At 41.9% G+C, this 26053-nt stretch overlaps 1 protein-coding gene across 6 annotated transcripts in view; it reads left to right on the top strand.

Moving 5' to 3' along the window:
• Window positions 1–26053, top strand: part of fam135a (family with sequence similarity 135 member A) — a 312830-nt gene that overhangs the window by 73845 nt on the left and 212932 nt on the right. Inside the window, exon 2 of one of the 6 annotated variants that reach the window (XM_048597298.1) lies at window positions 7821–8002. The exons of 4 other annotated variants lie outside the window; for them this stretch is intronic. The gene's annotated coding sequence lies outside the window, so the exon portion shown is untranslated. Of the gene's footprint in view, window positions 1–7820; window positions 8003–14977; window positions 15008–26053 lie in introns of those variants that run through there. One more of the 6 variants, XM_048597299.1, reaches the window with a different exon arrangement.

The following is a 26053-nucleotide window of genomic DNA, read 5'->3' as shown; positions in this document are numbered from 1 at the left end:
TTTTATATCATCTGCAAACTTGCTGATTAATGCTCATTCAAGTCTAAATCATTTATGTAAAACGGCAAACAGTGAGGGCCACAACATTGAGCCCTTTGGGACCACACTGGGGAGACAGACTTCCAGTCACCCCTCAGTCATCATCCTCTGTTTTCTACCACACAATCAGTTGTGGATCCAATTTGTCTAATTTCCTTGGATCGCATAGGCTGTTAGCTTTGCTATCATTCTCCCATGTGGGACCTCATCAAAAGCCTTGCACATACTCCCAAGTAGACTACATCAAAAGCATTGCCCTTGTCTCCACTCCTGGTCACCTGTAGAAAAACTTAATCGTTGGTCAGATATAAACTCCCTTTAACAAAACCATGCTGCCTGTTCTTGACTAATCACTGCTTCTCCAATGCAGATTAGTCTGACCCTCAGAATTGCTTCCAATAATTTCTCACCACTAAGGTTAGATTGACTGGCATGTAGTTTCATTACTTAGCCCTTGCTTCCTACCTGAGGAATGGTTCCGAATTGGTTGTCCTCCAATACCTTTGCTGCGACCAGAGAGGAATTGAAAACTTGGAAGCGCCATTGCTATTTCTTCCCTTTCCTCACTCAGCAACCTGGGACATAATTCATCTAGCCGTAGACACTTGTCTACTTTTAAGCCTACCAGACTATTCAGAATCTCCACTTTGTCTATGCTAATTTCTTTAATTGTATTACAGACCTTCTTCCTGATTTCTATACCCATATCGTTCTCTCACTTGTGAATGCTGGCATACAGTTTAGATGAAATGTGGGAGCAGCAAGCCCACAGAGCTGTGGATATCTAGGAATATTCGAGATTGGATAACAAGGAAAAGAGAGGCTTTTAACAGGTACAATGAGAGAAATCAATGAAGGCCCTACTGGAATATAGAAAGTGCGGGAGGAAGTTGAAGCAAAGAGGAAGCATGAGAAAACACTGGTGGATAAGATTAGGGAGAATCCCAAAATATTCTGTAAGCATGTCTGGGGGAGGAGAATAATCAGGAAAGGAGTAGGGCACAAGTGGGACAAAGGAGGCAAACTGTGCGTAATGTTGAATGACATAGGACAAAGGAAGACGTAGGTACAAAATTCCAGAAGAGGGACTGAGGTTCTTGAGCAGTTTGATATAGGAAGTGAGGAGGTGCCAGAGATTTTGTCAGGATTAGAAGTGGATAAATCTTCAAATTCTCAATGAGTTGTATCCCAGGCTGCTTTGGGAGATGCGGGAGAAGATTACAGAGACTCTGAGCCAAGTTTTTAACTTTCTCACTGGCTGCAAGGAATGTGACAGAAGACTGGAGGACAGCCAATGTGGTTCCACTCTTCAGAAAGGGTGGTAATGATAAACCAGGGTATTGCAGACCAGTCAGTGACAGGTAAACTGTTGAATAAATTCTGAAGGAGAGAGTTAAATCTCCATTTGGAAAGGCAAAATTTGATCACAGGTAGTCAACATGGTTTTGTCAGAGGGAGGTCATGCCAAACAAATCTGGTTGAATTTTTCAAGGTGGTGACCAGGTGTGGGATTGATTTCAGATATTTCAGCAAACACTTTGACAAGGGCTGCATTGGAAGACTGCTGAAGATGATAAAAGGACATGGGTCCAAGTATAACTGAGCAAGTTGGATCCAAAATTGGTGATTGGAGGCATGTAGCCAGTGGGATACCATGTGGCCAGTGCTAGGTCCCTTATTGTTCATGATAATATAATAATATAGAAGAAAACTTGGAAGGAATGATAAGTTTGTGGATGACATGATGATTGGCTAAGTGGTTGACATTGACGAAGATGATATTAGGTTACAGGAGGATAAGGATGCATTGTTCAGATGGTTTTTAACCCGGAAAAGTATGAGGTGATGTACTTTGGAAGAAGTAACGAAACAAGGGAGTACTCAATGAATATCAGGACGCTAGGAAACTTAGAGGAACAGAGATATCTTGAGGTGCTTGTCCACAAATCCCTGAAAATGGTAGGGCAGGTAGATGCGGTAGTTAAGAAGGCATATGGGACACTTGGCTTTTTCTGTTGTGGTACAGATTATAAGAGCAAAGAGGTTATCTTGGAGCTGTACAAGACTTTGGTTAGGTCACAGCTAGAGTACTGTATGCATTCTGGTCACCACACTATAGGAAGGAAATGATTGCACTGGAGAGGGTGCAGAGGAGATTCACCAGGATGCTGGCTGTGATTGAGTAGTTTAGCTATGGAGAGAGGCTGGATAAGCTTAGGGTATTTTCTTTAGAGTAGAGAAGGCTGAGAGAACACCTGATTGAGATGTATAAGATTATGAGAGGCATGAACCCTTAGTTGAAGGGTTGGTAACAGGACGGAAAAGGTGAAAGATGAGGTTTAGAGGTGATTTAAGGAAAAGCTTTTTCACCCAGTGTAGTGGGAACAAAAACAGAAGTTGCTGGAAAAAGCTCAGCAGGTCTGGCAGAAACTGTTTTTTTTTGTGTGAGAACAGTGAAATTTGAATGAGGGATATGGCGAGGAATATGTTTCTCTAAAGGGAAAGTCTGAAGTACAATCAACATGTAAAAAATGTAAATGTGTGGTAGGAATTTGGAACGCAGTGCCTGGGAGGATAGTTGAGACGAGAAATCTAAAGTTTTAAAGTATTCACATGAGCACTTGAAATGTCATAGCTTCCAGGGTTGTGGGCCAAGTGCTAGAAAGTTCGACTAGTGTAGATTTAGTAGTTTTTGTCGGTGCAGACTCAGTGGGCCGAAGCGCCTTTTCTCAACTGTATGATTCTATGAATTGATGCACGGACTGGAAATGAACTGAGACCTGTGCAGATATTTTGATTATGTTTTCCAAGAATAATATGTCTTTTTGTGAAGTGCACATTTCATTGTGTCTTGGATTTTTTAAAGTGAGGTATTTTCAAATCTGCTTTAGAATAGCATGCAACTAAAGGTCAGTGCAGAAGATCAATTTTTCTTTACAGTTTGCTTGAGAAAGTGAAGGGAGAAACTGAGTCCCTGCTTTTCTGTCCTTGAGAAGTGTCATATTAGTGTCTTATTGAAGTAAACTTAGCAATGTTTGTTGTTTAGTGCTATTACTTTCATATCTATATCATTATTAGATAAATACCTTATTTAAGCTCTCATGATAAATAACAAAATAGAGAAACTTTAATGAGGAGGAATATGTTTCTCTTCAAATGGGGAAAAATTAGAAGTAAAATCAATATGTGAAAAAAAAACTTAATTATGGTTACCCATAACTTCGAAGTGGTAAATTGTTTGAATGTTAGAATTAGAATCCCTACAGTGTGGAAACAGGCCCTTCGGCCCAACAAGTCCACACCGAACCTCAGAGCATCCCACCCAGATCCATTCCCCTATGACCCACCTAATATACACCCTCTACCTCCCTGAACACTACGGGCAGTTTAGCATGGCCAATCCACCTAACCTGCACATCTTTGGACTGTGGGAGGAAACCGGAGCACCCGGAGGAAACCCACGCAGACACGGGGAGAATGTGCAAACTCCACACAGACAGTCGCCCGAGGCTGGAATCGAACACAGGTCCCTGGCGCTGTGAGGCAGCAGTGCTAACCACTGTGCTACCGTGTCGCCCGTGTTGCACAACCACTCCTGGCCCCAGACAGTGGCAAGGAGCAAACAAAGTGCACCATGCAGGAGTAAGAGTATTTATAGGTAAGGCAGATGAGCGCAGAGCCTGGATTTGATCTGATATGATGTCGTGGCCATTAAAAAGACTTGATTGAGAGACGGACCTTTAGATAAGAACATGACTATGCAAGGAATGGAGGGATACGGGCCAAGGGCAGGCAGAAGAGATTAGTTTAACTTGGCGTCATTTTTGGCACCACATTGTTCCTGTGCTGTGCTGTTCTATGTTCTATACAGAATTGGACGGTTCTTATGGCACCGTAGTAGTACTCCTACCTTTGAGCCAAGAACATAGAACAGTACAGGCCCTTTAGCCCACGATGTTGTGCCAAACGTGATGCCAAATTAAACTAATCCCTCCTGCCCGCTTTTGGTCCATATTCCTCCATTCCTTGCATAAGAGGATAAGGTTGCATAAGGTTAGCCCCACCTGTTCCAATCTCTGAACAGGTTGATTAGAAAATATGTCAAAGCTCACAGTGCCGGATATCACTGGTCCTGGATATCACTGGTCCTGGATATAATCAAGTAGGTTGTGGAAATTCATGACATTAGAATGACTATTGAACGTTTGAATGCAATTATTAATTCATAAAATTTCCAGCAATTTGCCTCTGCCCTCTGTTAGCCTTTCCAAATCTGATAAAGTTTGTATTCACCATCAAATTCAATGGGGAGTTTCGTGGATTTGTGACATCCCAGAATTTGTAAGATGTTGAAGAATTAGTCCCAGTTAGGAATCATAATTAATGTTGCCGAGCATGTTAGTTACTGTATGTCCAGAAATGTACCAATTAATCATATAAAACAGAACTGTGGATGCTGGAGATCTGATACGAAAATAGAAATTGCTGGAAAAACTCAGCAGGTCTGGCAGCATTTGTGGAGCGTGAAACAGTTAGTGTTTTGAATCAAGTGATGCTTCTTCAGAACTGATAGCAGCCAGGAAAAGGTAATATTCATACTGATAACAGGATTGTGTGAGGGTGTGCGTACATGGGTAGGGAGGTGTGTGGTCCCCAGAGAGAGAGCACGAGTGAGTGCCTGGCAAAGGGACCGTTGATAGTAAGTCACGGAAGAAGGGAAGCTATTTTAGTGATAATGGAACCTGTGAGTGGGTAAAAATGGTTTGGCTGTGCTGAAAGCAACCCCATGTCATGACAGGACCTGGGGTGTGGGGTGTGGGGTGTGAGGTATGAGGGTGGGGTATAGACATGGAATGAGGTGTACGTGATCTAAAATTGTTAAATTTGATGTTGCATTCTGAAAGTTGTCAGCTCCTGAACAGGAAAATGAGGTGTTGTTCCTCATCCACATCAAGGCCCACCCCTTGTCTCTACTTCCCCTCCCCCACTGTTACACCATCCCCATCTCTCTCTCTCTAGCTTCCTCCTGCCATGCTATCACCCCTGTTACTCCTCACCTGGCCTCTACAATTCAGACCCTCTGGATGACTTTTAAATTATTACTGCAATTTTTTTTCCAAAAATATACTTGTTGTAAAACTTCCACATGATAAATGACTTTTGTTACACCTTCCATTCTGTGTCCCTGCGTGACCTTTGAGGTGCCTCAATGCAGTTATAATAGTCCTAAATTTTACCACATGCATTCCATGCAGGAAACAGCCTGAGGGCAAACCATTTCAAATTGAAAATTGCAGCAGGTTCATTAGAAATTAATATTTCTCCCTGTACCATGTTCCATTCTCAAGTTTATTAATATAATTTCAGTGCTCTTGATGTTCACAATGTGCAGTAAGTGTCAGGCATACAGCCCAAGGTAATGTACACTTTTCAGTTCCTCTGTATACTATGGCTGAAAGGCCTTAGACAGTGACCTTTCACTATTGCACTTCTTCAGTGGCTGCCTCATTCTTTAGTGTATCCTTCAGCATGTGACCATGGACCTCGGAATGTGCCAGTTTGCAATAATGCATCAAGGAGAGCCCCTTGAGAACAGCCTTTGAATCGCAGTCTGTCTCATGAAACCACTTGACATGCACCTTGACAAAAACCATTACACTTCTCTCCAGACATTCTTTGCATTAGTACATTGCACAAGAAGGTGGACAGTAGTTTCTTTTCCACCACAGCTACCCCTCTCAAGATGTGTCTTGGTGCTTGTTTGTAAATTCTGATGATGAGTAAATCTGCCAAATGTTTTTGACTGTCTGCTAAGAGAATCAACTGACAGGATCTATCCTTCTGTTTTTCTACAGGGCCATTTTTTGCACACTGACCACTGCTTGATGGATTGTAGTCAAATGTGTTTTTCTGCATAAATCAGTACACAAGGAACAGTTGCTATGGCATGGTCCAAATACTTGGATCACTCCTTAGCAGTATGATCAGATCCATCCTTCAAACCTTGAGGTAGAGCTCTTTGCTTGATGCAGCTGCACACAAAAGTGGACGTTAGGATGAGTTTGATGTTAAGTTTGATTTTTGTTCCCCCCTCTCCCTCCATTTAGAGATCTGTACACTGTTATGACCTCAACTAATGGTGCAACTGGCCAAGTCAGAATCTCGAATTAAACCTGGCTTGACTTAATTTCAGTTAATATGGTGGTCATTCACTTGAAAATAATCACACAAGGCTGCAGAGTCTTTAACATCAGAAGAATTGTTTATTTTACAAAAGATGAAAGCATAAAAACAAAAGCTATTGAGATATAGAATACACTTTAAAAAAGAATTTGAAACTTTGTTTTCCTGCATGTTTTCAACTATTCCCCAACACAAAACAAAGGTTCAGCCTATTCCCCAAATAACTACTGCAGCAATTCAATCAAGATAGATCACATGTCTATTATCAAATCTTTAAGTTTGATTTAACAGATTCCTTCAATTTGTTCTGTGAACTGTCTTACATGAATAATCACAAAACTGAAAACATGGATTTTTCAGCTTCTAATTGTTTGTAGATTTCTAATCATTCTCCTAGTTTGAAAATTACTTTAGAATTTTCTACTGAGGTAAATGTATTCCACAACTACCCCGAAAAAAAAATTCATTTCTGTTTCTGACCCCGGTCTGGTTTTCTCTGAACTGTTGTAAAAATATAGTCTCTGGATTTTCCAAACCAAATATCAGTCCTTAATTATTCTAAACTGTAGACAAGCTATAGCATTTGATGTTTATTCCATCTGGTGTAAACCACCTATGATGGAAAGTAAAAATCTTCCATTAATACACCAGCGGTTTACAACCACCTGCTCTGTGCCACATACTGGATGGACTGTTTGACCTAGATTCCTCAACAAAAACTCGAAAATATTATATCTCTCTCTCTCGCTCTCTCTTGCTAATTGCTCCTTTCAGTTTCATTGTGTGTACCTTGACCTCACTGAATCATAGCTCCAGCATCTTCATTTGACTTGGCAAGATGATGAGTGAGCAAAGGATCAGTCAACCTTGTTCCCACATAACGAGGCCCATTCAAACTGTTCATGAGTGCTCATCAGTCTGTCATTAGCTGATTGCTAATTTCCCTCCTTAAACCCTTTCTTTGTGGATGATTCTCCAGCTGTAGTTGATGTTTATTTATCTTATGATACCTTTCTTCATAGGTACTCAAATATAAGCATCTATGCAGCTCTGCACGCAACTCGGCTGGTAAGCCATCACTTCTGGGCATTTCATCCTTCTCAAAGGACTCGAAGGCCATAGTTCATCCAGAGTTAGCCGAAGGGAGAGTATGCTTTATGAGACCTTCAAGTCATACAGTCCAATATGAAAGGATTCACTGATCGTCAAACGCCAGACCGCGATTACATTACTGAGCTCTCCCTGTGTTGCTTTTGGGAGGAGAAATGCAAGCTTATCTTAGCCTTCTCCACTGAGCGAACTGTGAACTGTAGGATGATCCTGGAGGCCACTGATGCAAAGAGTGAGGCTTGCTGGCTCATCAACTCTTGGCGATCTTCCCTGACATAACTCCCATCAACTGCAGCTGGAGCAGGCTCTATATTATTTTCTGGAGGTGGCATATTTCCCTGTTCCTCTATTGCCTTCTGAACACCTGATGAGGAAAAAGAACCTCTTGATGTTCACCTCGACTGCTTTCTAGTTGCCTGTACGAGATTTAAAGAGGAACTCGTGGTTGTCCAAATTTTGTAATCTCTTTTCAATTCTTCATTTTCTAGGGTCAGCAAACTCATTCAGCTTCTACGCCACCCCCGTCATCCTGCTGACCTGCCTGTAGGTGATAGTCAACCAGTAGGCAATGGTTCAGAGAAGAATACCAACTTGAAATCAACGCATCTAAAGCACAGAACCCAAACAAGATGTGTAGCCCTAAATGGACAGACCTCCAAGCCTTAACCAGGTGCTGTATCTGCAACTTGTCAAAATTGTGGCAGGATTCTTCATTGTGTCAGGTGTTTCTTTTCTCCTTCCTTGAAGAATTTCACAAATACTACAGCTTTCTTGATGGCCACATCAGAATATCCAGTGCTAAGGAAGTCTTGCAGGAAATAGATGTCTGTAACTTCAGGTTCCAAGAGAATCTTGATGGAGAGTGTGATTGATGAGTCTACCTCATACACTGCCACCCCAATAGCATTATGTACCCTGCAGTTTGGGGCACCACTGTTTATAGCTGTCAATTTCCTGATCATGGTCTCCCTTCTGTGAGTAGATTATAATTACTGCATACAAATTCACATTTCATTTGTTCACAGGATTAAACAATGGAAAGTTTGATTTTTTTTTTAAAACTGGCTAATGGATAACACTTTTTTTGTTCTATTTTTAATTGCTGAGTAATTGCCCTAGAGAAGGTGGTGGTAAGTTGTCTTCTTGAACTGCTACAGCCCTTGGGTATAAGCACAATTACAATGCTGTAATAAGCTGAATTCCAGCAACCATGAAGAAACAGTGATGTAGTTCCAGTGCAAGATTGTACATGGCTTGAGGAGGAGGGTACAAGTGAAGGTATTAATTTGCATTTGCTGCCCTCGTCCTCCTAGTGGGCTTGTATGCTTGAAAAATAGGTTTTTCTCACAAATTATTTTTGTCTTAGTTTGTGTTTATGTTGATATCCAAGGACTGTTCCACTAACCCTACCTTGGTTATCTGCCTTTTTGAGATTCAATGAATCTTTGCTGACTCCCAGAAATGTCTGATGTCTGGAATGAGAGCATATTTATTTTCAAAGACACAGGTGCTGATACACTATCAATGAAAATAACCAAGTTTTTTTCTGAAATTATCGGTTCAGCTGAATGTTATCATTAATTCATAAGTGTAATAGTACTTCCCTTCATTTCCTCATGGATTGATCAGCAACAGTAATAGGAATAGCTCTGCGTGTACTGACACCTTCCCGAACTGGATATGGATCAACTTTGTGCCCATTTCTCACCCATAAAAAAGGTACGGTGCACAACAATTCCTGTCCCTGTATTTGCTGATATGTCAAGATGCTGCAGCAATTTTGTTTTACGTAGTAAGAAAAGCACTAATACAGTAGTTGCAAAATGATTTTGGTGAAAAGTTCTTGGACACTATTTCATGGAAGAGTGTTGTAAGATTAAGAACTTTCAGTTGTTGGACTCTGAAGAATGAAGAACGAGGTTCACGAATTACCTCCTCTGAGGGTCAGTGGTGCCAAAAATTGCACGATTTGTGCTGGAGGTTGGGTTTGGGTGCCTTTTGGGTTCTAAGCTAAGCTTGAGGTTGGATTTAGGGACTTTTGAAATAAGACACAAATGATTAAAAGAAAAGTGCTGCATCCGTAGAGAGTAGTAACTCAGGAGGACTGAGCAATTATTTCTGTACTGACAGTGCTAGCCACTGAGCCACTACTGTTCCCCCCTACTTCGAATCAGTACTCTTCCATGTTGAGCAACACTGGGAAGAAACAGTGAGGGTGGCAAGAGCGCAGAAGTGCTCTGGCCAGGGGAATCCTTCCACAAGAAGTGTCAAGTGGAAGATCCAATTTGGCCTCCTCCAGTGGTTCCCAGCAATGCAGGTGTCAGTCTTCAGCCAATTCAATTCGTTCCAAGTGATATCAAGAAATGATTGGAGGCACTGGATACTGGAAAGACCATGGTCCCCTGACGGCATTCCTGCCTAAGTACAGAAGACTTGTGTTCCAGAACTTGCCACACCCCTAGCGACGCTGTTCTTGTACAGCTACAGCACTAGCAATATGGAAAATTCTTGATAAAGTGTGGAGCTGGAGGAGCACAGGAAATCAGACAGCATTAAAGGAGCAGGAAAGCCCAGGTATGGGCAAATTTCTGCATTGTGTTATTAATTGTATAATTTTATTTTGCTCCTATCCCTGATCCACTATCAATTTCCTCAGGACTTCTGGAAAACTGCCCTCCTTTTCTACTGTAAATACTGAGGAACAGTAATTGTTCAACAGATCTGCCATTTCCCATAGTCGCTGACATTATCCCCATTGTCAGCTTTTAATGGGCCAATATTGCTCCTGACGCCACACTTTTTCCCTTTACGTAACTATAAAATTTCTTGTTGATTTTGATGTCCCTGGAAAGTTTCCTTTCATAATCCCTTTTAGTAGCTCTTATGAGCAGCTTTGTGACCTTCTGCTGCTCTTCATACCTTTCTTGTTTTACAGAATCTGTTTTTATTGTAATTCTTGTAAGCCATTTCTTTTAGTTTTACGCTGTTGTTTATCTCTTTGGTTGTCCGTGGCTTTTTTTTTGTGAAGTGGAGGTTTTTTGCCTCGGGTATAAACTGTTCTGTAGAAGTTAATGTTTCTTTAGACATCCTCCAGTATTCTTCAGTTGTTTTACCTGCTAGCAGGTTTCCTAGTTTACTGTAGGCGGACTCTGTCTCATAGAATTATAGACACAGAAACAGAAGTTGCTGGAAAAGCTCAGTGGGTCTGGCAGCATCTGTGAAGAAAAAAAATCAGAGTTAACGTTTCGGGTCCAGTGACCCTTCCTCAGAACTGGGGAAGGGTCACTAGACCCAAAACTTTAACACTGATTTTTTTCATCACAGGTGCTGCCAGACATGCTGAGCTTTTCCAGCAACTTCTGTTTTTGTTCCAGATTTACAGCATCCACAGTTCTTTCAGTTTTTACTTAGTATTTAACTTGTAGGCATGCCTACCTTGAAGTCCTGCTCCTCTCTCCGGGATTTGTATTTCAATCTTTCTTCTCATCCACTGACATTAATTTCATTATCAGTCCTGGTGTTTGACCAAGTATTGTCTAAAACTCGTTTCCACAGCCATTTCACATTCTTCAGTGACTGTCTCCGGTTCAGACTCACCCCACGTAGATTCCAACTGAAATTTTAGCCCTCATGTTTTGAATCCTCCCAGGATTACAGATATCTCCGTGACATTCAACGTTCCGCAGACAGCTGCTCTCGCCACCTCCTGAGATCCACACTCCGTGCCGTACGGCTTCAAATGCACACACTCCAACTTTCTCTCTAACAGCATCGCAACACATTGGCTCAGGGTTGCACCACTCCGCAGTTCCACTTCATCCTCCTGCTCATTTACCATGCTAACAAGAAACTTTTTTTCTTTTCCTTTCAGGCATCAAGGCCCACAGGATGCAGCAACTCAAAGATACCCATGGCCCTCTGGAACCTTCCTCTCCTCCCCTTCCCTCTGACACCATCCCATCTCTCAACCCTACTTCCTGTTTGGTATTCCCCATCCCTCCTAACCTTCCGTTGTCCAATTCTGAGTGTTCTGTACTTAGCAAAGGCCGCAGCTTTATTCCTAGATGTCCCCACCTTAACAAATTACGGGCACAACATGACATTGAACTCTTATTCCGTTGTCTTCACCTCCGTGCCCATTTCTTTGGACAAGAGTCCTGTCCCTGTCCCACAGACCTCTTTGCCCAATTCCAACACTCTTCCTCCACCTGGACCCCTCCCTCTGGCCTTTTACCTGCACTTGATCTGGTCATTGAGAACTGTCGACATGATATTGGTCGCCTCAATTTCTCTGCCCCCAGTTCTGAGGAAGGGTCATCAGACCTGAAATGTTAACTCTGATTTTTTCTTCACAGGTGCTGCCAGACCTGCTGAGGTTTCCAGCAACTTCTGTTTTTGTTCCTGATTTACAGCATCTGCAGTTCTTCTGGTTTTCATAGAATTATAGAGTCTCTACAGTGTGGAAACAGGCCATTCAGCCCATCAAATCCACACCCATCCTCTGAAGAGCATCCTACCCAGACCCACCCCTCTCACACTATCCCTGTAACCCTGCATTTCCCACGGTTAACGCACTTAGCCTACACATCCCTGGACATTATGGGCAATTTAGCATTGCCAGTCCATCTAAACTGCACAGCTTTGGACTGTGGGAGGAAACCGGAGCACCTGGAGGAAACCCACGCAGATTTGGGGAGACTGTACAAACTCAACACAGACAGTTGCCGGAGGGTAGAATCGAACCTTTAATAATGGTTTGCAGTACTAACCACAGTCACCATTGACCTCATCTCATTAAAGTCGGCCTCACCTAAATTTAAAATTCTAGCTGAAATTTGCTATTTGCTTTCAAATTCTAATTGAACTCAATTATGCTGTGGTCGCTATTTGATAAATAGAACATAGAACAGTACAGCACAGTACAGGCTCTTCGGCCCACGATGTTGTGTTGATCTATTATCCTACTAAGATCAATCTACTCTGCATACCCTACATTTTACTATCCTCCATGTGCCGATCCAAGAGTCGCTTAAAAATCTGTAAAGTGTCTGACTCCACTACCACTGCCAGCAGCGCATTCCACACGCCCACCACTCTTTGTGTAAAGAGCCCTCTACCCTAAGATATCTCCCCTATACCTTCCTCCAGTCACCTTAAAATTATGCCCCCTTGTAATAGTCATTTCCGCCCTGGGAAAAAGTCTCTGACTATCCACTCTATCTATGCCTCTCATCATCTTGTACACCTCTATCAAGTCACCTCACATGCTGCTTCACTCCAATGAAAAAAGCCCGAGCTTCCTCAACCTTTCCTCATAAGACCTGCCCTCCAGTCCAGGCAGCATCCTGGTAAATCTCCTCTGCACCCTGTCTAAAGCTTCACTATCTTTCCTATAATGAGGTGACCAGAACTGAACACAATATTCCAAGTGTGGTCTAACCAGAGTTTTATAGAGCTGCAGCTTAACCTCACGGCTCTTAAACTCAATTCCCCTACCAATGAAAGCCAACACACCATACACCTTCTTACCAACCCTCTCAACTTGGGTAGCAACTTTGAGGGATCTATGGACGTGGACCCCAAGATCCCTCTGTTCCTCCACACTGCTGAGAATCCTGCCATTAATCTTGTATTCTGCATTCAAATTCGACCTTCCAAAATGAATCAAATCACACTTTTCTGGGTTGAATTCCATCTGCCACTTCTTTGCCCAGCTCTGCATCCTGTCAGTGTCCTGTTGCAGCCAACAACAGCCCTCTATGCTGTCTACAGCTCTTCCAACGTTTGTGTCATCTGCAAACTTACTAACCCACCCTTCCACTTCCTCATCCAAGTCATTTATAAAAGATCACAAAGCACAGAGGTCCCAGAACAGATCCCTGCAGAGCACCACTGGTCACCGAGCTCCAAGCTGAATACTTTCCATCTACTACCACTCTCTGTCTTCTATTGGACAGCCAGTTTTGTATCCAGACAGCCAAATTTCTCTGAATGCCTCGTTACTTTCTGAATGAGCCTACCATGTGGAACCTTATCAAATGCCTTGCTAAAATCCATATGCACCACATCCACTGCTCTAACTTAATCAATGTGTTTTGTCACATCCTCAAAAAATTCAGTAAGGCTTGTGACCTGCCCCTCTCAAAGCCATGCTGAGTATTTCTAATGAAACTGTGCTTTTCCAAATAAACATAAATACGATCTCTCAGAATCCTCTCCAATAATTTGCCCACCACAGAAGTAAGACTGATCGGTCTGTAATTTCCAGGATTATCCCAATTCCCTTTCTTGAACAAGGGAATGACATTTGCCACCCTCCAATCTTCTGATACTACTCCAGTAGACAGTGAGGATTCAAAGATCATTGCCAAAGGGGCAGCAATCTCTTCCCTTGCTTCCCATAGTAACCTTGAGTACATCCCATTTGGCTCAGGGGACTTATCTATCCTCATGTTTTTCAAAATTTCTAACATCAACCTGTTCAAGCATATCTGCCCGTTTCATGCTATCCTCACAAACATCAAGGTCCCTGTCACTAATGAATACTGAAGCAAAGTATTCATTAAGGACCTCCCCCACCTCCTGTGACTCCACCCACAAGTCCCCTCCACTATCCCTGATTGGACCTACCCTCACTCTGGCCATCTTCTTGTTCCTCACAGAAGTATAGAAAGCCTTGGGGTTTTCATTGATCCTACGCCCCAAGGTCTTCTCATACCCACTTCTAGCTCTCCTAAGTCCATTCTTCAGTTCCTTCCTGGCTACCTTGTAGACCTCTAGAGCCCTGCCCGATCCTTGCATCCTCAACCTTAAGTAAGCTTCCTTCTTCCTCTTGACTAGGTGTTCAACATGTCTTGTCATCCAAGGTTCCTTCATCTTACCATCCTTTCCCTGCCTCAGTGGGACAAATCTATTCTGTAACTGTAGCAACTGCTCCGGAAACAACCTCCACGTTTCTATCGTGCATTTCCCTGAGAACATCTGATCCCAGTTGGTGCTCCGCAGTTCTTGTCTAATAGCATTGTAATTCCCCCTTCCCCAATTAAATACTTTTCCACACCGTCTGCTCCTTTTCTTCTCCATGACTATAGCAAAGGTCAGGGTGTTGTTATCACTATCACTGAAATACTCGCCCACTGAGAGATCTGAGACCTGACTTGGTTTGTTGCCAAGCACCAAATCCAATATGGCCTCCCCTCTAGTCGGCCTATCTACATATTGAGTCAGAAATCTTTCCTAGACGCACCTGACAAAATCTGCTCCATCCAGACTATTTGCACTTAGGAAATTCCAGTCTATATTAGGGAAGTTGAAGTCACCCATGACAACAACCCTATTACTCCTACACCTTTCCAAAAATCTTTCTCCCAATCAGTTCCTCAGTGTCTGTAGAAAACTCCCAATAAAGTGACTGCTCCTTTCCTGTTTCTGACTCAGTGAAGAAACCCTCCTCCATGATCTCCCTTTCTGCAGCTATGATACCATCCCTGATTAGCAATGCCACTGCCCCACCTCTTTTACCTCCCTCCCTATTTCTTTTGAAACGTCTATGCCCCGGAACATCCAACAACCATTCCTGCCCGTGTTATCCAATGCTTGCGTATAACGGTTCGCTTCTCGGCTCGCCCTCTCACCACTGCTGCCGCTCGTATCAAGTAGGCCGCTGACTCACGAGGTAAGTTTTTATAAGGGAAACCTTACCTTCCTGGCTGCCCCCGGCTCGCACTCTCACCACTCCCGCCGCTGAAAGCAAGAATGCAAGAAGGAAAATGTTCCTGTGCAATTAAGTTACTAATTAAAATGACTCATTACTTGTTACTAAATCCAATATTGCTCATACTTTTATTCTATCCAGGACACATTGCTGTAGGAAAGTGTCTCAGTCCAGAAATTCACTACCTTTCTGACAGATGTTTATCTGCCTCTGCCAATCTGTGTTCAAGTTAAAATCTTCCTTTAATACTATTGTGCCTTTGCCACACACTTGCCTAATTTCTGCATTTATGCAATCTAGCTTTTCAGAGTTGTTACCATGGTATCTCTACACACTGCCTATTAGTTTTAAATCCTTTACTGTTCCTCAGTTCCAACCTTTATGGTCTCCACTGGATGCTTTCCCCTCATTATACCCTCCCTTACCATTAAAATGATTTTGTTTCTAATCAGTAAGGCTACCGCACCACCTCTGGCATTTCCCTATTGATCCTATAATCCTTATGACCTAGTTTTCAGTTCCTACAATCATGTGACCATGTCTTAGTAATGGCTACTATATCAGAATCTGTTTGAATTTGTGCCTGCAATTCATTTATTTTATCCCTTACACTCTGTACATGTCACAACTTATTTGGGCCACACACTGTAGCCTGTCCCTCAGCATTGATGCTTTATTTACCTGTTTATTATTTCATTTGTTCTGATTTAATCAAATTACTTGTAGTTTTGCCTTTTGCTTCCATGCCTTAAGTAGGATTCCTGACTGATTCTTTATTCTCTGTCCCGTTACTTGTTTTTGAAACTGTATGGACTTCTCCTGATGTAACATTGGAATAATATGGAGCGGAATATAACATGGTATGAGGTGAAGACTGGAATATTTTGAATAAAATTAGATCAACCATTGGCTGGCTAATAGACATTTGGCATTCTAGTTTTCTTCCTCTTCTGCCTTTCACTATTGGCAATGGCAACGCAGGATAGACTAACAACTGAACAATACAGGCAGATGGGATGGAGAAATTAAATACTCCAAGAATCATTTTAGGGGAACATAGTGTAAATTCTTCAGCTATCGTATGAAAGTGGATTTAAGTATTGGATAGAAAACTATTGCCATGTGAGTGTTTTCTAGCTTATGTGGATTCTGCATATAGGACATGTAATTCGTTACTGCATTATTTGGAACTTGTGTTTAATTAGTTAACTCTTGAGAGGGCCAAAACATAGAGAGTATTTTGCCTTCAGTTGTCGGTACCACACTTGTCCTTTCAAAAAAGAAATAGGACACCGGGAGGGCAAATCATGGCGCGGTGTGACAAGGTGTTTCACAGAACAGGAAGGATACAGATTTAGTCTTTAATTTATAATTATATGATCTTGGGTGGTGCTTGGTTAATGCTTCAAAATTGCATCTACAGGTTTCCATTGCCTGGGGAAATTATTGGTTGTTGCTTTCTTTGAAATCATTTCTGAAGTTGAAACATTTTGTTTGTTATACCATGACTTTGTTAATGTAGATGAAAGCAAAGACACCTGATTATCTAGACAGGAATGTTTCTACTACAGCATTAAATTGCTTGCGGGTGACATTTACATGGTTTAGTCTATTTTATATTCTAGCAAATCTTTTATGGGGAGAATAAGTGTTTTTATTCTCATTGTGGAATGTGGGCATTGCTGGCTGGTGTGGTATTTATTGCCTACTCTTAGTTGTCTTGAAGGTAGTGAGCTGCCTTCTAATGTAGATGTTGAATCATTTATTTATTGTTGCATGTATTCAATGTAAAAACACAGTGAAAAGTGTGTACCTTCGCCGTACATACATGGTGACATTCACATTAACTTAGAATAAGATAAGAAATAACTTAAGACAGTCCAACCTTGCTTTCCGCTGTCGCAGTCCCGCTGTGGGCTTTGGTGATTGGTTGAATGGCTTTTTCCTACACTGTAACAATTCTGAGATCCTGTGATGGTAGGAAAATGTATTTTACGAGATCCAACGTAGTCCTTAATTAGCAGTTGGAGCTAAATGTCTTGCCTACACTTTTTTTTTAAAAAAGCTGTTCTCTAACAGAAATTACTATCTGTACCCTTTTATCTTTTTGGTTAGCTTTTCTAAAGTATTGCAGCACTTGTAAGACTGAGAACGACTGTGAGATTTTTGAACTGTAGAATATATAAAAAAAATTCAGTCCTAAGGAAATTGGAATTTGGTGTACAGACTGCACTGTATAAAAATAAGCAATGAACACAGCAGTCAAAAGTACATCTACAGCACCAGGTGTTGTGGCACAGAAGTGGGTGATCTGTAGGTCCTCCCAGATGCACTGTGAAATGGATATTGGATAAGATAAACCACTAGAAAATCTGGATAACTGTAGAAACAATTGGAGGCTGATGCTTTCAGGTTGGACGGACAAGTGAGTAGCTAAAGTAAGTGCAACACTGTCTTGGAGGATGTGAGTTAGGAATTGGTAAAACAGGGAAATGATGGATCATTTAAACCAATATCTTGCATCTGTCTTCACAGTGGAGGACATTATAAATATCCAAAATAGTAGATAAACAAGGTGCAAATGGGCAGAAAGGTTTTGTAGCAGTCTAAAGAACAAAGTATTTTACAAATTAATAGGACTAAAGGCAGACAAGTCAACAGGACTTGATGGCCTGCATCTAAGGGTTTTTAAAGGAAGTGGCTGCAGAGGTAATGGAGACATTGTTTGAAATATTACTGAATTCACTGGTTTCTAACAGATTCGAAACCACTAGTGTGAAAGCCCTGCTGAAATAGAGAGGAAGACAAAAAGCAGGAAACTAAAGGCTGGTTAACCTAATATCTCTTGTTGGGAAAAAGTTAGAGGCCATAATTAATTGCAAAACATTTAAAGAAGCTTAATGTCATCAAAGTTACTAGAGTACTTTTGAGGATATAAGAAGCAAAATTGCTAAAGAAGAGCTGTCAGATGTAGTGTGTTTTGATTTCCAGAAAGCATTTGATAAGGTGCCACGTTGAAGTTCATTGCACAAGATAGGAGTCTGCAGTATTGGGATAATGTAGTAACACGGATTTAGGATTAGTTAGAACATAGAAGATGGAGAGTCAGAATTAATAGGCCTTTTCCAGGTGGGAAGTATGTAACTAATGGAGTGTCACAAGCATCATTCCTAAGCCTCAATTATTGACTGTCTCTATTAATGACTTGTAGGAGGGATATTGAGTATTTTGTATCCAGATTCGTTCACTGTACAAAAATATGTGGGAGGACATGTTATGATGGGACTATACAGAAGCTGCAAAAGGATATAGATGGGTTGAGTGAGTGGGCAAAAACATGACAAATAGAGCTTCATGTCGGAAAGTGAGAGGTCATACACTTAAACAAATGGCAGATTATTATTTAAATGTAGAGAGAGTACAAAAAAGTGCAATGCAGAGGGATCTGAGAATTCTTGTGTATGAAACACAATCATGCAGGTGCAGAAAGTATTAAAGATGATAAATGGGGTTTTTGCATTTATTGCTAGGAGGTTTTAAGTTGAAAGTAGGTAAGTCCTGTTATAATTGTACAGGTGAGGCCACATCTGAGAGTACTGTGTCCAATTTTTGTCCCTGTATTTAAGAAAGGATATATTGGCATTGGAGGAAATTCAAAAGAGATTCATGAAGGTAATTCCTGAGAATTATTTTTATTCACTTGGAAGTGGGCATCGCTGGCTGGCCAGCCTTTATTTCCTGTTCTGCATTTTCCTTGTGAAGGTGGTAGTGAGCTATCTTCTGGAACTGCTGCAGACCACGTGCTAAACAACTTTGCTAAGCAGGTTGGGCCTTTATTCATTAGAATTTAGAAGAATGAGAGGTGATCTTACTGAAACAAGATTTTGAGGGGGACTTGACGGCATAGATGTTGAGAAGGTGTTTTCAGTAGTGGGGAAATGTTAAATTAGGGGATATAGTGACAAAATAAGGGAACACTCATTTAAAACTGAGACATGAAGTAATTATTTCTCTGAGACAGTAGAGACTACCTGGAGTTCTGTACCGTAGAGAGTTAGAGATGCTAGATCACTCAAACTATTTAAAGAGGTAGATAGATTTTTAAAATATTGAGAAGTTGTAGGTTATTACAAGCTGGCACAAAAGAGGCTTGAGGCCTGAGCATTTTATACAATGGCAAGGCAAGCTTGAGGGGCTGAATGGCCTACTTCTTTGTATTTCATATGTTCTAACTATAACCCACATTTGACCAAAATTTAAAGCATATTGAACTTGCTGCAATTTTGATTTTAATGAACCAGCAGCAAACCTGATTTCCAGCACAATCTGCAAACCCATTGCCTGGAATATTCTCCCAATCAACCATTGCCATTAAGCCAGGGGATCAGCAGAGAGTACAGGAGGGCATGCCACGAGCAGCACCAGGCATTATCTAATATTGAGGTATCAACCTCCTGAAGCAACCAAACGAGACAACAGCCAGTGGGAGATAGAGGAGAGAATATGTAGATTGATTTTCGAAAGATGTAAAAACAGCAGTGTTGTTGTGGTGGGTGACTTTAACTTCCCCTATATTGACTGGGACTCCCTTTGTGCTAGGGGCTTGGATGGGGCAGAATTTGTAAGGACCATTCAGGAGGGTTTCTTCCACACCGTATGTAAACAGTCCAACCAGAGAAGGGGTTAAACTAGACCTGATTTTGGGAAAACCGGCCAGGTGAGAGAAGTTTCAGTGGGGGAGTATTTGAGAGTAGTGACCATAATACTATGAGTTTTAAGATACTCATGGACAGGGATAACAGCAGTCCTTGGGTGAAGTTGTTAAACTGGGGGAAGGTGAACTACAACAATATCAGGTAGGAATTGCAGAATTTTGATTGGTGGAGGCAGCTGTTTGAGGGTATATCTACATCGGACGTGTGGGAGTATTTCAAATGGCAGTTAAGAGTTCAGGAGTGGCGCGTTCCTGCGAAATGAAGGATAGATATGGCAAGTTATGTTGAACCAAGGATGTAATGACCTTGGTCAAAAAGAAAAAGGAAGCATACATAAGGTCTAGGAGGATGGGAACTGGTGAAACCCATGAAGTATACATGTAGGAAAGAACTTAAGGAATTAGAAGGGCTAAAAAAGAGGTCATGAAAATTTGTTAGCAAACAGGATTAAGGAGAATTCCAAGGTTTTTTGTATGTATATCCAGGAAAAGGGTTGGCCCACTCAAGGACAAAGGAGGGAATCTGTGCGAGGAGCCAGCGAGGTAGGTGAGGTCCTAAATTAATACTTTGTGCCAGTATTCCCTGAAGAGAAGGAATTGGTGGAGCATGATCACAGGGAAGGGAGTGTCAAGTTTCTTAGCCAAATGGCTATTAAAAACGAAAAGATGTTGTGCATCTTAAAAGCTATTAAAATGGATAAGTCCCTGGGTCCTGATGGGATCTATCCCAGAATACTGAGGGAGGCAAGAGAACAAATTGCTGGAGCATTGACAAACATCTTTATATCCTCTTTGGCAAGAGGTGAGGTCCCAGAGGACTGGAGAATAGCCAATGTTGTCTCATTGTTTCAGAAGGGCAGCATGGATAATCCAGGAAATTACAGGCCTGTTTTTCATGTCAGTGGCAGAGAAATTATTGAAAAAGATGCTTAGGGACAAGATCTATATGCATTTAGAAGCAAATGGTCTTATTAGCCACAGACAGCATGATTTTGAGTGGGGTGAGGTTGTGCCTCACTAACTTGATCGAGTTTTTTGAGGAGGTGACGAAGATGATTGATGAGGGAAAAGCAGTTGATATTGTCTACATAGACTTCACTAAAACCTTTGACAAGGTCCCTCATGGCAGACTGGTACAAAAGGTGAAGTCACATGGTATCTGGTGAGTTGGCAAGATGGATACAGAACTGGCTTAGTCGGAGGGGACTGAGGGTAGCTGTGGATGCTTTTCAGAATGGAGAGATGAGACTAGAGGTGTTCTAAAGGGAACACTTGGGACCGCTGCTGTTTGTGGTCTACATAAATAATTTGGAGGAAACCATGGCTGGTCTAATTAGTAAGCTTACTAAGTAGACTATACAAAGATTGACGGGGATGCAGGTAGTGAGGAGGATTGTTAGAAGATACAGCAGCATATCGATCATTTGGAGGCATGGGCAGAAAAATGGCAGATGGAGTTCAATCCAGACAACTGTAGTCGTGATGCATTTTGGTAGGTCAAGCACAGGTGGAAATTATACAGTGAATGGCAGAACTCATAGGAGTGTTGATATGCAAAGGAATTTGGGTGTGCAGGTCCATAGATCACTCAAAGGTGGCAGTACAGGTAGATAAGGAAGTTTTCAAAAAAAAAAGCCTATGGCATGCTTGCCTTCATTAGAAAGGGCATTGAGTATAGGGATAGACAAGTAATGCTGCAGCTTTATTAAACTTTAGTTAACTTGGAATATTGTGTACTGTTCTTGTCACCACACTACTAGAAGGATGTGGATGCCTTGGTGAGGGTACAGAAAAGGTTTACCAGGATGTTGCCTGATATGGGGGATGTTAGTTATGAGGAAAGGTTGGATGGACTGGATTTGTTTTCACTGCAATGCAGGAGCTTAAGGGTTGACCTGATAGAAGCTTATAAGATTGCGAATGGTATGGATAGAGTGGAAAGTACGAGGCTTCTTCCCAGGGTGGAAAGATAAATTACTAAGGGACACAAGTTCAAGGTGCGAGGGGGTTAGGGAAGTTTCAAAGAGACATGCAAGGCAAGTTTTTCCCTCAAAGGTTTGTAGTGTCTGGAACGTGCTCCCAGAGGAGGTGGTGGAGGCAGAGACAAATAACAGCATCCAAGAAGCACCTGGATGAATGCGTGAATAGGAAGGGAATAGGGGAATATGTATCCTGTAAGTGAAGACAGTTTCAGTATGGAAGGACAAAATGTGTCGGCGCAGGCTTGGAGGGCCAATGCTTATTGTCCATCAGTGTTGACCTTGAGAAGGTGATGAGCTGTCTTTTGTCTTTTGTTGTAGGTAGACCCACAATGTTGTTAGGGAAGGACTTCCAAGACTTCGATCCAATGATACTGAAGGAGCAGTAATATATTTTCAAGCCAGGATGGTGAGTGGCTTGAAGGGGGACTTGCTATTGGTGGAGTAGCGGGAACGAAATCATGTAATATTTTTAAGGTGGAATTAGATTGACTCCCTGGTGTTTGGAGAAGGTAGGAAAGGGGTGTGGAGACCTCAGTCAGGTGAGCCATGATTTCATTAAACAGCAAAGCAGGCTCAAAGGATTTAAATGGCCTGGACTGTCTGGTAATTTGTATGTTTGTGTCCACGAATGTGAAGAACAAGCTTTTACCAGATCATATTAATAAAAATTCGAAAAATTGCAGATGCTGGAAATTGAAGATAAAAATAGAGAGTGCTGGAAAAGCTCAGGTCTGGTCAACATTTGTGGAGAGAAACAGATGTAACGATTCAGGTCTCTGGCCTTTTGTCATAACTGAAGAGAAAGAGAAATGTCAGAATTTTTAAGCCATTGGGGGAAAAGAAACAAGCAAGAATATCTCTGATAGCAAGGAGGTAAGGAAAATTTACTATCAGGGCAGCACAGTGGTTAGTACTTCTGCCTCACTGTGCTTGGGAGCCAGGTTTGATTCTAGCCTTGGGTAACTGTGCAAACTCCACACAGACATTCTCCCCGTGTCTGCGTGGTTTTCCTCCAGGTGCCCCAGTTTCTTCCCACAATCCAAAGATGTGCAGGTTAATTAGATTCACCATGCTTAAAATAAAAATTGTTCCGTAGTGTCTGAGGATTTGCAGGTTAGCCATGGTAAAAAAACCCATGTGGGATTATAGGGATGTGTCTGGGTGGAATGTTCAGTGTTGGTGCAGTCTCTTTCTGCACTATAAGGATTCTATGGAACTGCCAAAGTGAGTGGCAGTGGAAAAAAGGTTGCATCCAAGCGATGCACAAATATTTGTATTAACCCAAATTTCAATTCCAGAAACGGGAAACCAAAAGCAAAAAACAAGATGGCAGCAAAGTTGAATTGAATTGAATTAGCTTTATTGTCACATGTACTCAAATGAGTTTAGCGAAAAATTTGTAAGTCACCACTTATAGTCCCATCTTAGGTACAAAGGTACCTAGGTACAATCCTTAGTTTGATCTGAAGTTATGTACAGCAGCAGCTGTGTAGGGAAAGTGTGGTAATGGTAAGGGTGACTTTTGGGGAAGGGTGGGCAGTCTGAGTCACAGACAGAAAGTGAGAAAAGGGATCAGTCTGAGGCTGCTGCAGTTGGGAAAAGGAGCAAGTCAAATAGCCAAAGTAGGCAGGAGCAAAGCAGAGAACAAGGTAGGACTGATAAATTAAACTGCATTTATTTCAATACAAGAAGCCTGACTGGTAAGACAGGGCATGGTTGCGAACATAGGACTGGGATATCATAGATATTACACAGACATGTCTCAAGGATGGTCAGGACTGGCAGCTTAATGTTCTGGGGAACAGATGTTTTGGAAGGATAGAAAGGGAGACAAGAGAGGAGGGGAGTGGTGTTCTTGCTTGGGGATAATGGCTGTCCCGAAGGAGGATATTCCAGGGAGTACGTCCAGTAAGGTTATTTGAGTAGAACTGAAAAATAAGAAAGGGATGATCACCTTATTGGGATTATACTATAGAACCAACACCACATCTCTTTTTCTCCTCCCCACCCCCATGGTAGGGAATTTCCAAACATAGATTGGGACTGTCCAGAGTGTTAAGGAATTAGATGGAGAGGAATTTTAAGTGTGTACAAGAAAATTTTCTTATTCAGTATGTGGCTGTACCTACTAGAGAAATAACAAAACTTAACCTTCTCTCGGGAAATAAGGCAGGGCAAGTGAGTGAGGTGTCAGTGAGGGAGCACTTCGGGGCAAGCGATCATAATTCTCTTAGTTTTAAAATAGTGACGGAGAAAGATGGACCGGATCGAAAAGTTAAATGATGGAATTCACCCTTCTGTTTGAGATGGAGAAGACTGAACCAGATGCAACAGTATTACAAGTCAGTGAAGATAACTGCAAAGACATGAGGGAGGAGCTGGCCAGCGTCAATTAGTAGGGCAGTTGATGGAGCAGCAATGGAAGGTGTTTCAGGTAATTTAGGAAGCTCATCCCAAGGAAATGAAACCTGCTAAGGGGAGGATAAGGCAACCATGGCTGACAAGGGAAGTCAGGGACAGCATAAAAGCAAAAGATAAAGCATGCAATGTGGTGAAGATTATTGGGAAGCCAGAGGACTGAAAAACCAACTGAGGATAACTAAAAAACAGTAATGGGGGAGGGAGTGGGGTGGGGTGATGAAATATAGAGTAAGCTAGCTGGTAATGTAAATGAAGATTGCAAGAGATTTTTTTCAGGCATCTAAAAGGTAAGAGAGGGGCAAGAGTGGACATTGGAGCACTGGAAAATGAGGCTGGAGAAGTAGTAGTGGGAACAAAGAACTGAATAGATCCTTTCGTCAGTTTTCACAGTGGAACAGCAATATACCAGAACTTCAAGAATCAGAGGGCAGAGGTGAGTGTAGTGGCCATCAATAAGGAGGTGCTGGGGAAACTGAAAGGCCCGAAGGCAGATAAATCACCCAGACTGGATGTGCTATACCACAGGATTCTGAAGGAGATAGCTGAAGAGACTGAGAGGCACTGGTGGTGATCTTTCAGAAATCGTGCTTCCAGAGAACTGGAAATTAGGTAACGTAACTCCCTGTTTAAGAAGGTAGGAAGACAGAAGGCAAGAATCTAAGGCTAGTTAGCCTACCCTCTGTTAGTAAAATTTTAAAGTCCATTATTAAGGATGAGATTGCTGAGTAATTGGAAGTGCATGGTAAAATAGGGCTGAGTAAGCACAGTTTCGTCAAGGACAGGTTATACCTGACAAATCTGTTAGAATTCTTTGAGGTAATGAGCAAGTTAGACAAAGGACAGCCAGATCTATTTGGATTTCCAAAAGGCCTTTAACAGGGTACCACAGAGGAGGCTGCTAAATAAGACAAGAGGATGAATGGAGGATTGACCGACAGGCAGAAAGCAGAGAATAGGGATAAAGGGATCTTTTTCAGGATGGCAGCCGGTGACTAGTGGAGTTCTGCAGGGTTGGGACCACAACTATTCAAGTTACGTATTAACTATTTGGATGAAGGAACTGAGGGCATTGTTGCTAAGTTTGCAAATGACACAGAGATAGGAGTTGGGGTCAGGTAGTTTTCAGTTAGCAGGGAAGCTGCAGAAGAACTTGGACAGACGAGAAAAGTGGGCAAAGAAGTAGCTATAGAATACAGTGTGGGAAAGTGTTAGGAATTCTAAATGGGGAAGGCCCTCAGAAATCTGAAGTACAAAAGGACTTAGGAATCCTAAGGAATAACAACCAGACTCCTTAGAATGTACAGGATCATGATTACATACAAGGCTACATCAACACTGCGTCAAATGCTATCACAGACTGAAGACCCCATATCGACAGTAAACGGGACGAACGTGATGTATGGAATCCCATGCAGCGAGTACAATAGATATTACATTGGACAAATGGAGAGGAAACTGATGACCGGGATACACGAACACCAGCTGGCAGTAAAAAGACGTGACCAATATTCACTTGTCTCGATACACACAGACAATGAACGCCATCGGTTCGACTGGGACAAGCGAACAACAGACGAGCAAGGGAATTTCTAGAGCCTGGTTCTCAACGTGGGAATCCATTAACAAACACACAGAAATAGAACCCGTAAACTGACTGCTGCCGAAAAACAGAACCAGAAGTGACAAGAACCACCACACCAAAGGATCATATAAATTTGTAACGGAGCAGAACACCAATGCTTTGATTAGAGGTCACACTGACGATGTTGCCTAGAATGGTAACGAAACATCTACGCACCATTGAACAACCAGCTCGGCAACCAAATCTGTAAGACCTTAAGAAGTTAAAGTTCTAAATTGAAGGAGGGCCAATTTTAACAGTATTAGGTA

This window comes from Rhincodon typus, chromosome 5, assembly GCF_021869965.1.
Source record: "Rhincodon typus isolate 14 chromosome 5, sRhiTyp1.1, whole genome shotgun sequence".
NCBI classification, from domain to species: Eukaryota; Metazoa; Chordata; class Chondrichthyes; order Orectolobiformes; family Rhincodontidae; genus Rhincodon; species Rhincodon typus.
The sequence above is the reverse complement of the archived record's forward strand: the minus strand, read 5'-3'. Positions and strand labels throughout refer to the sequence as shown.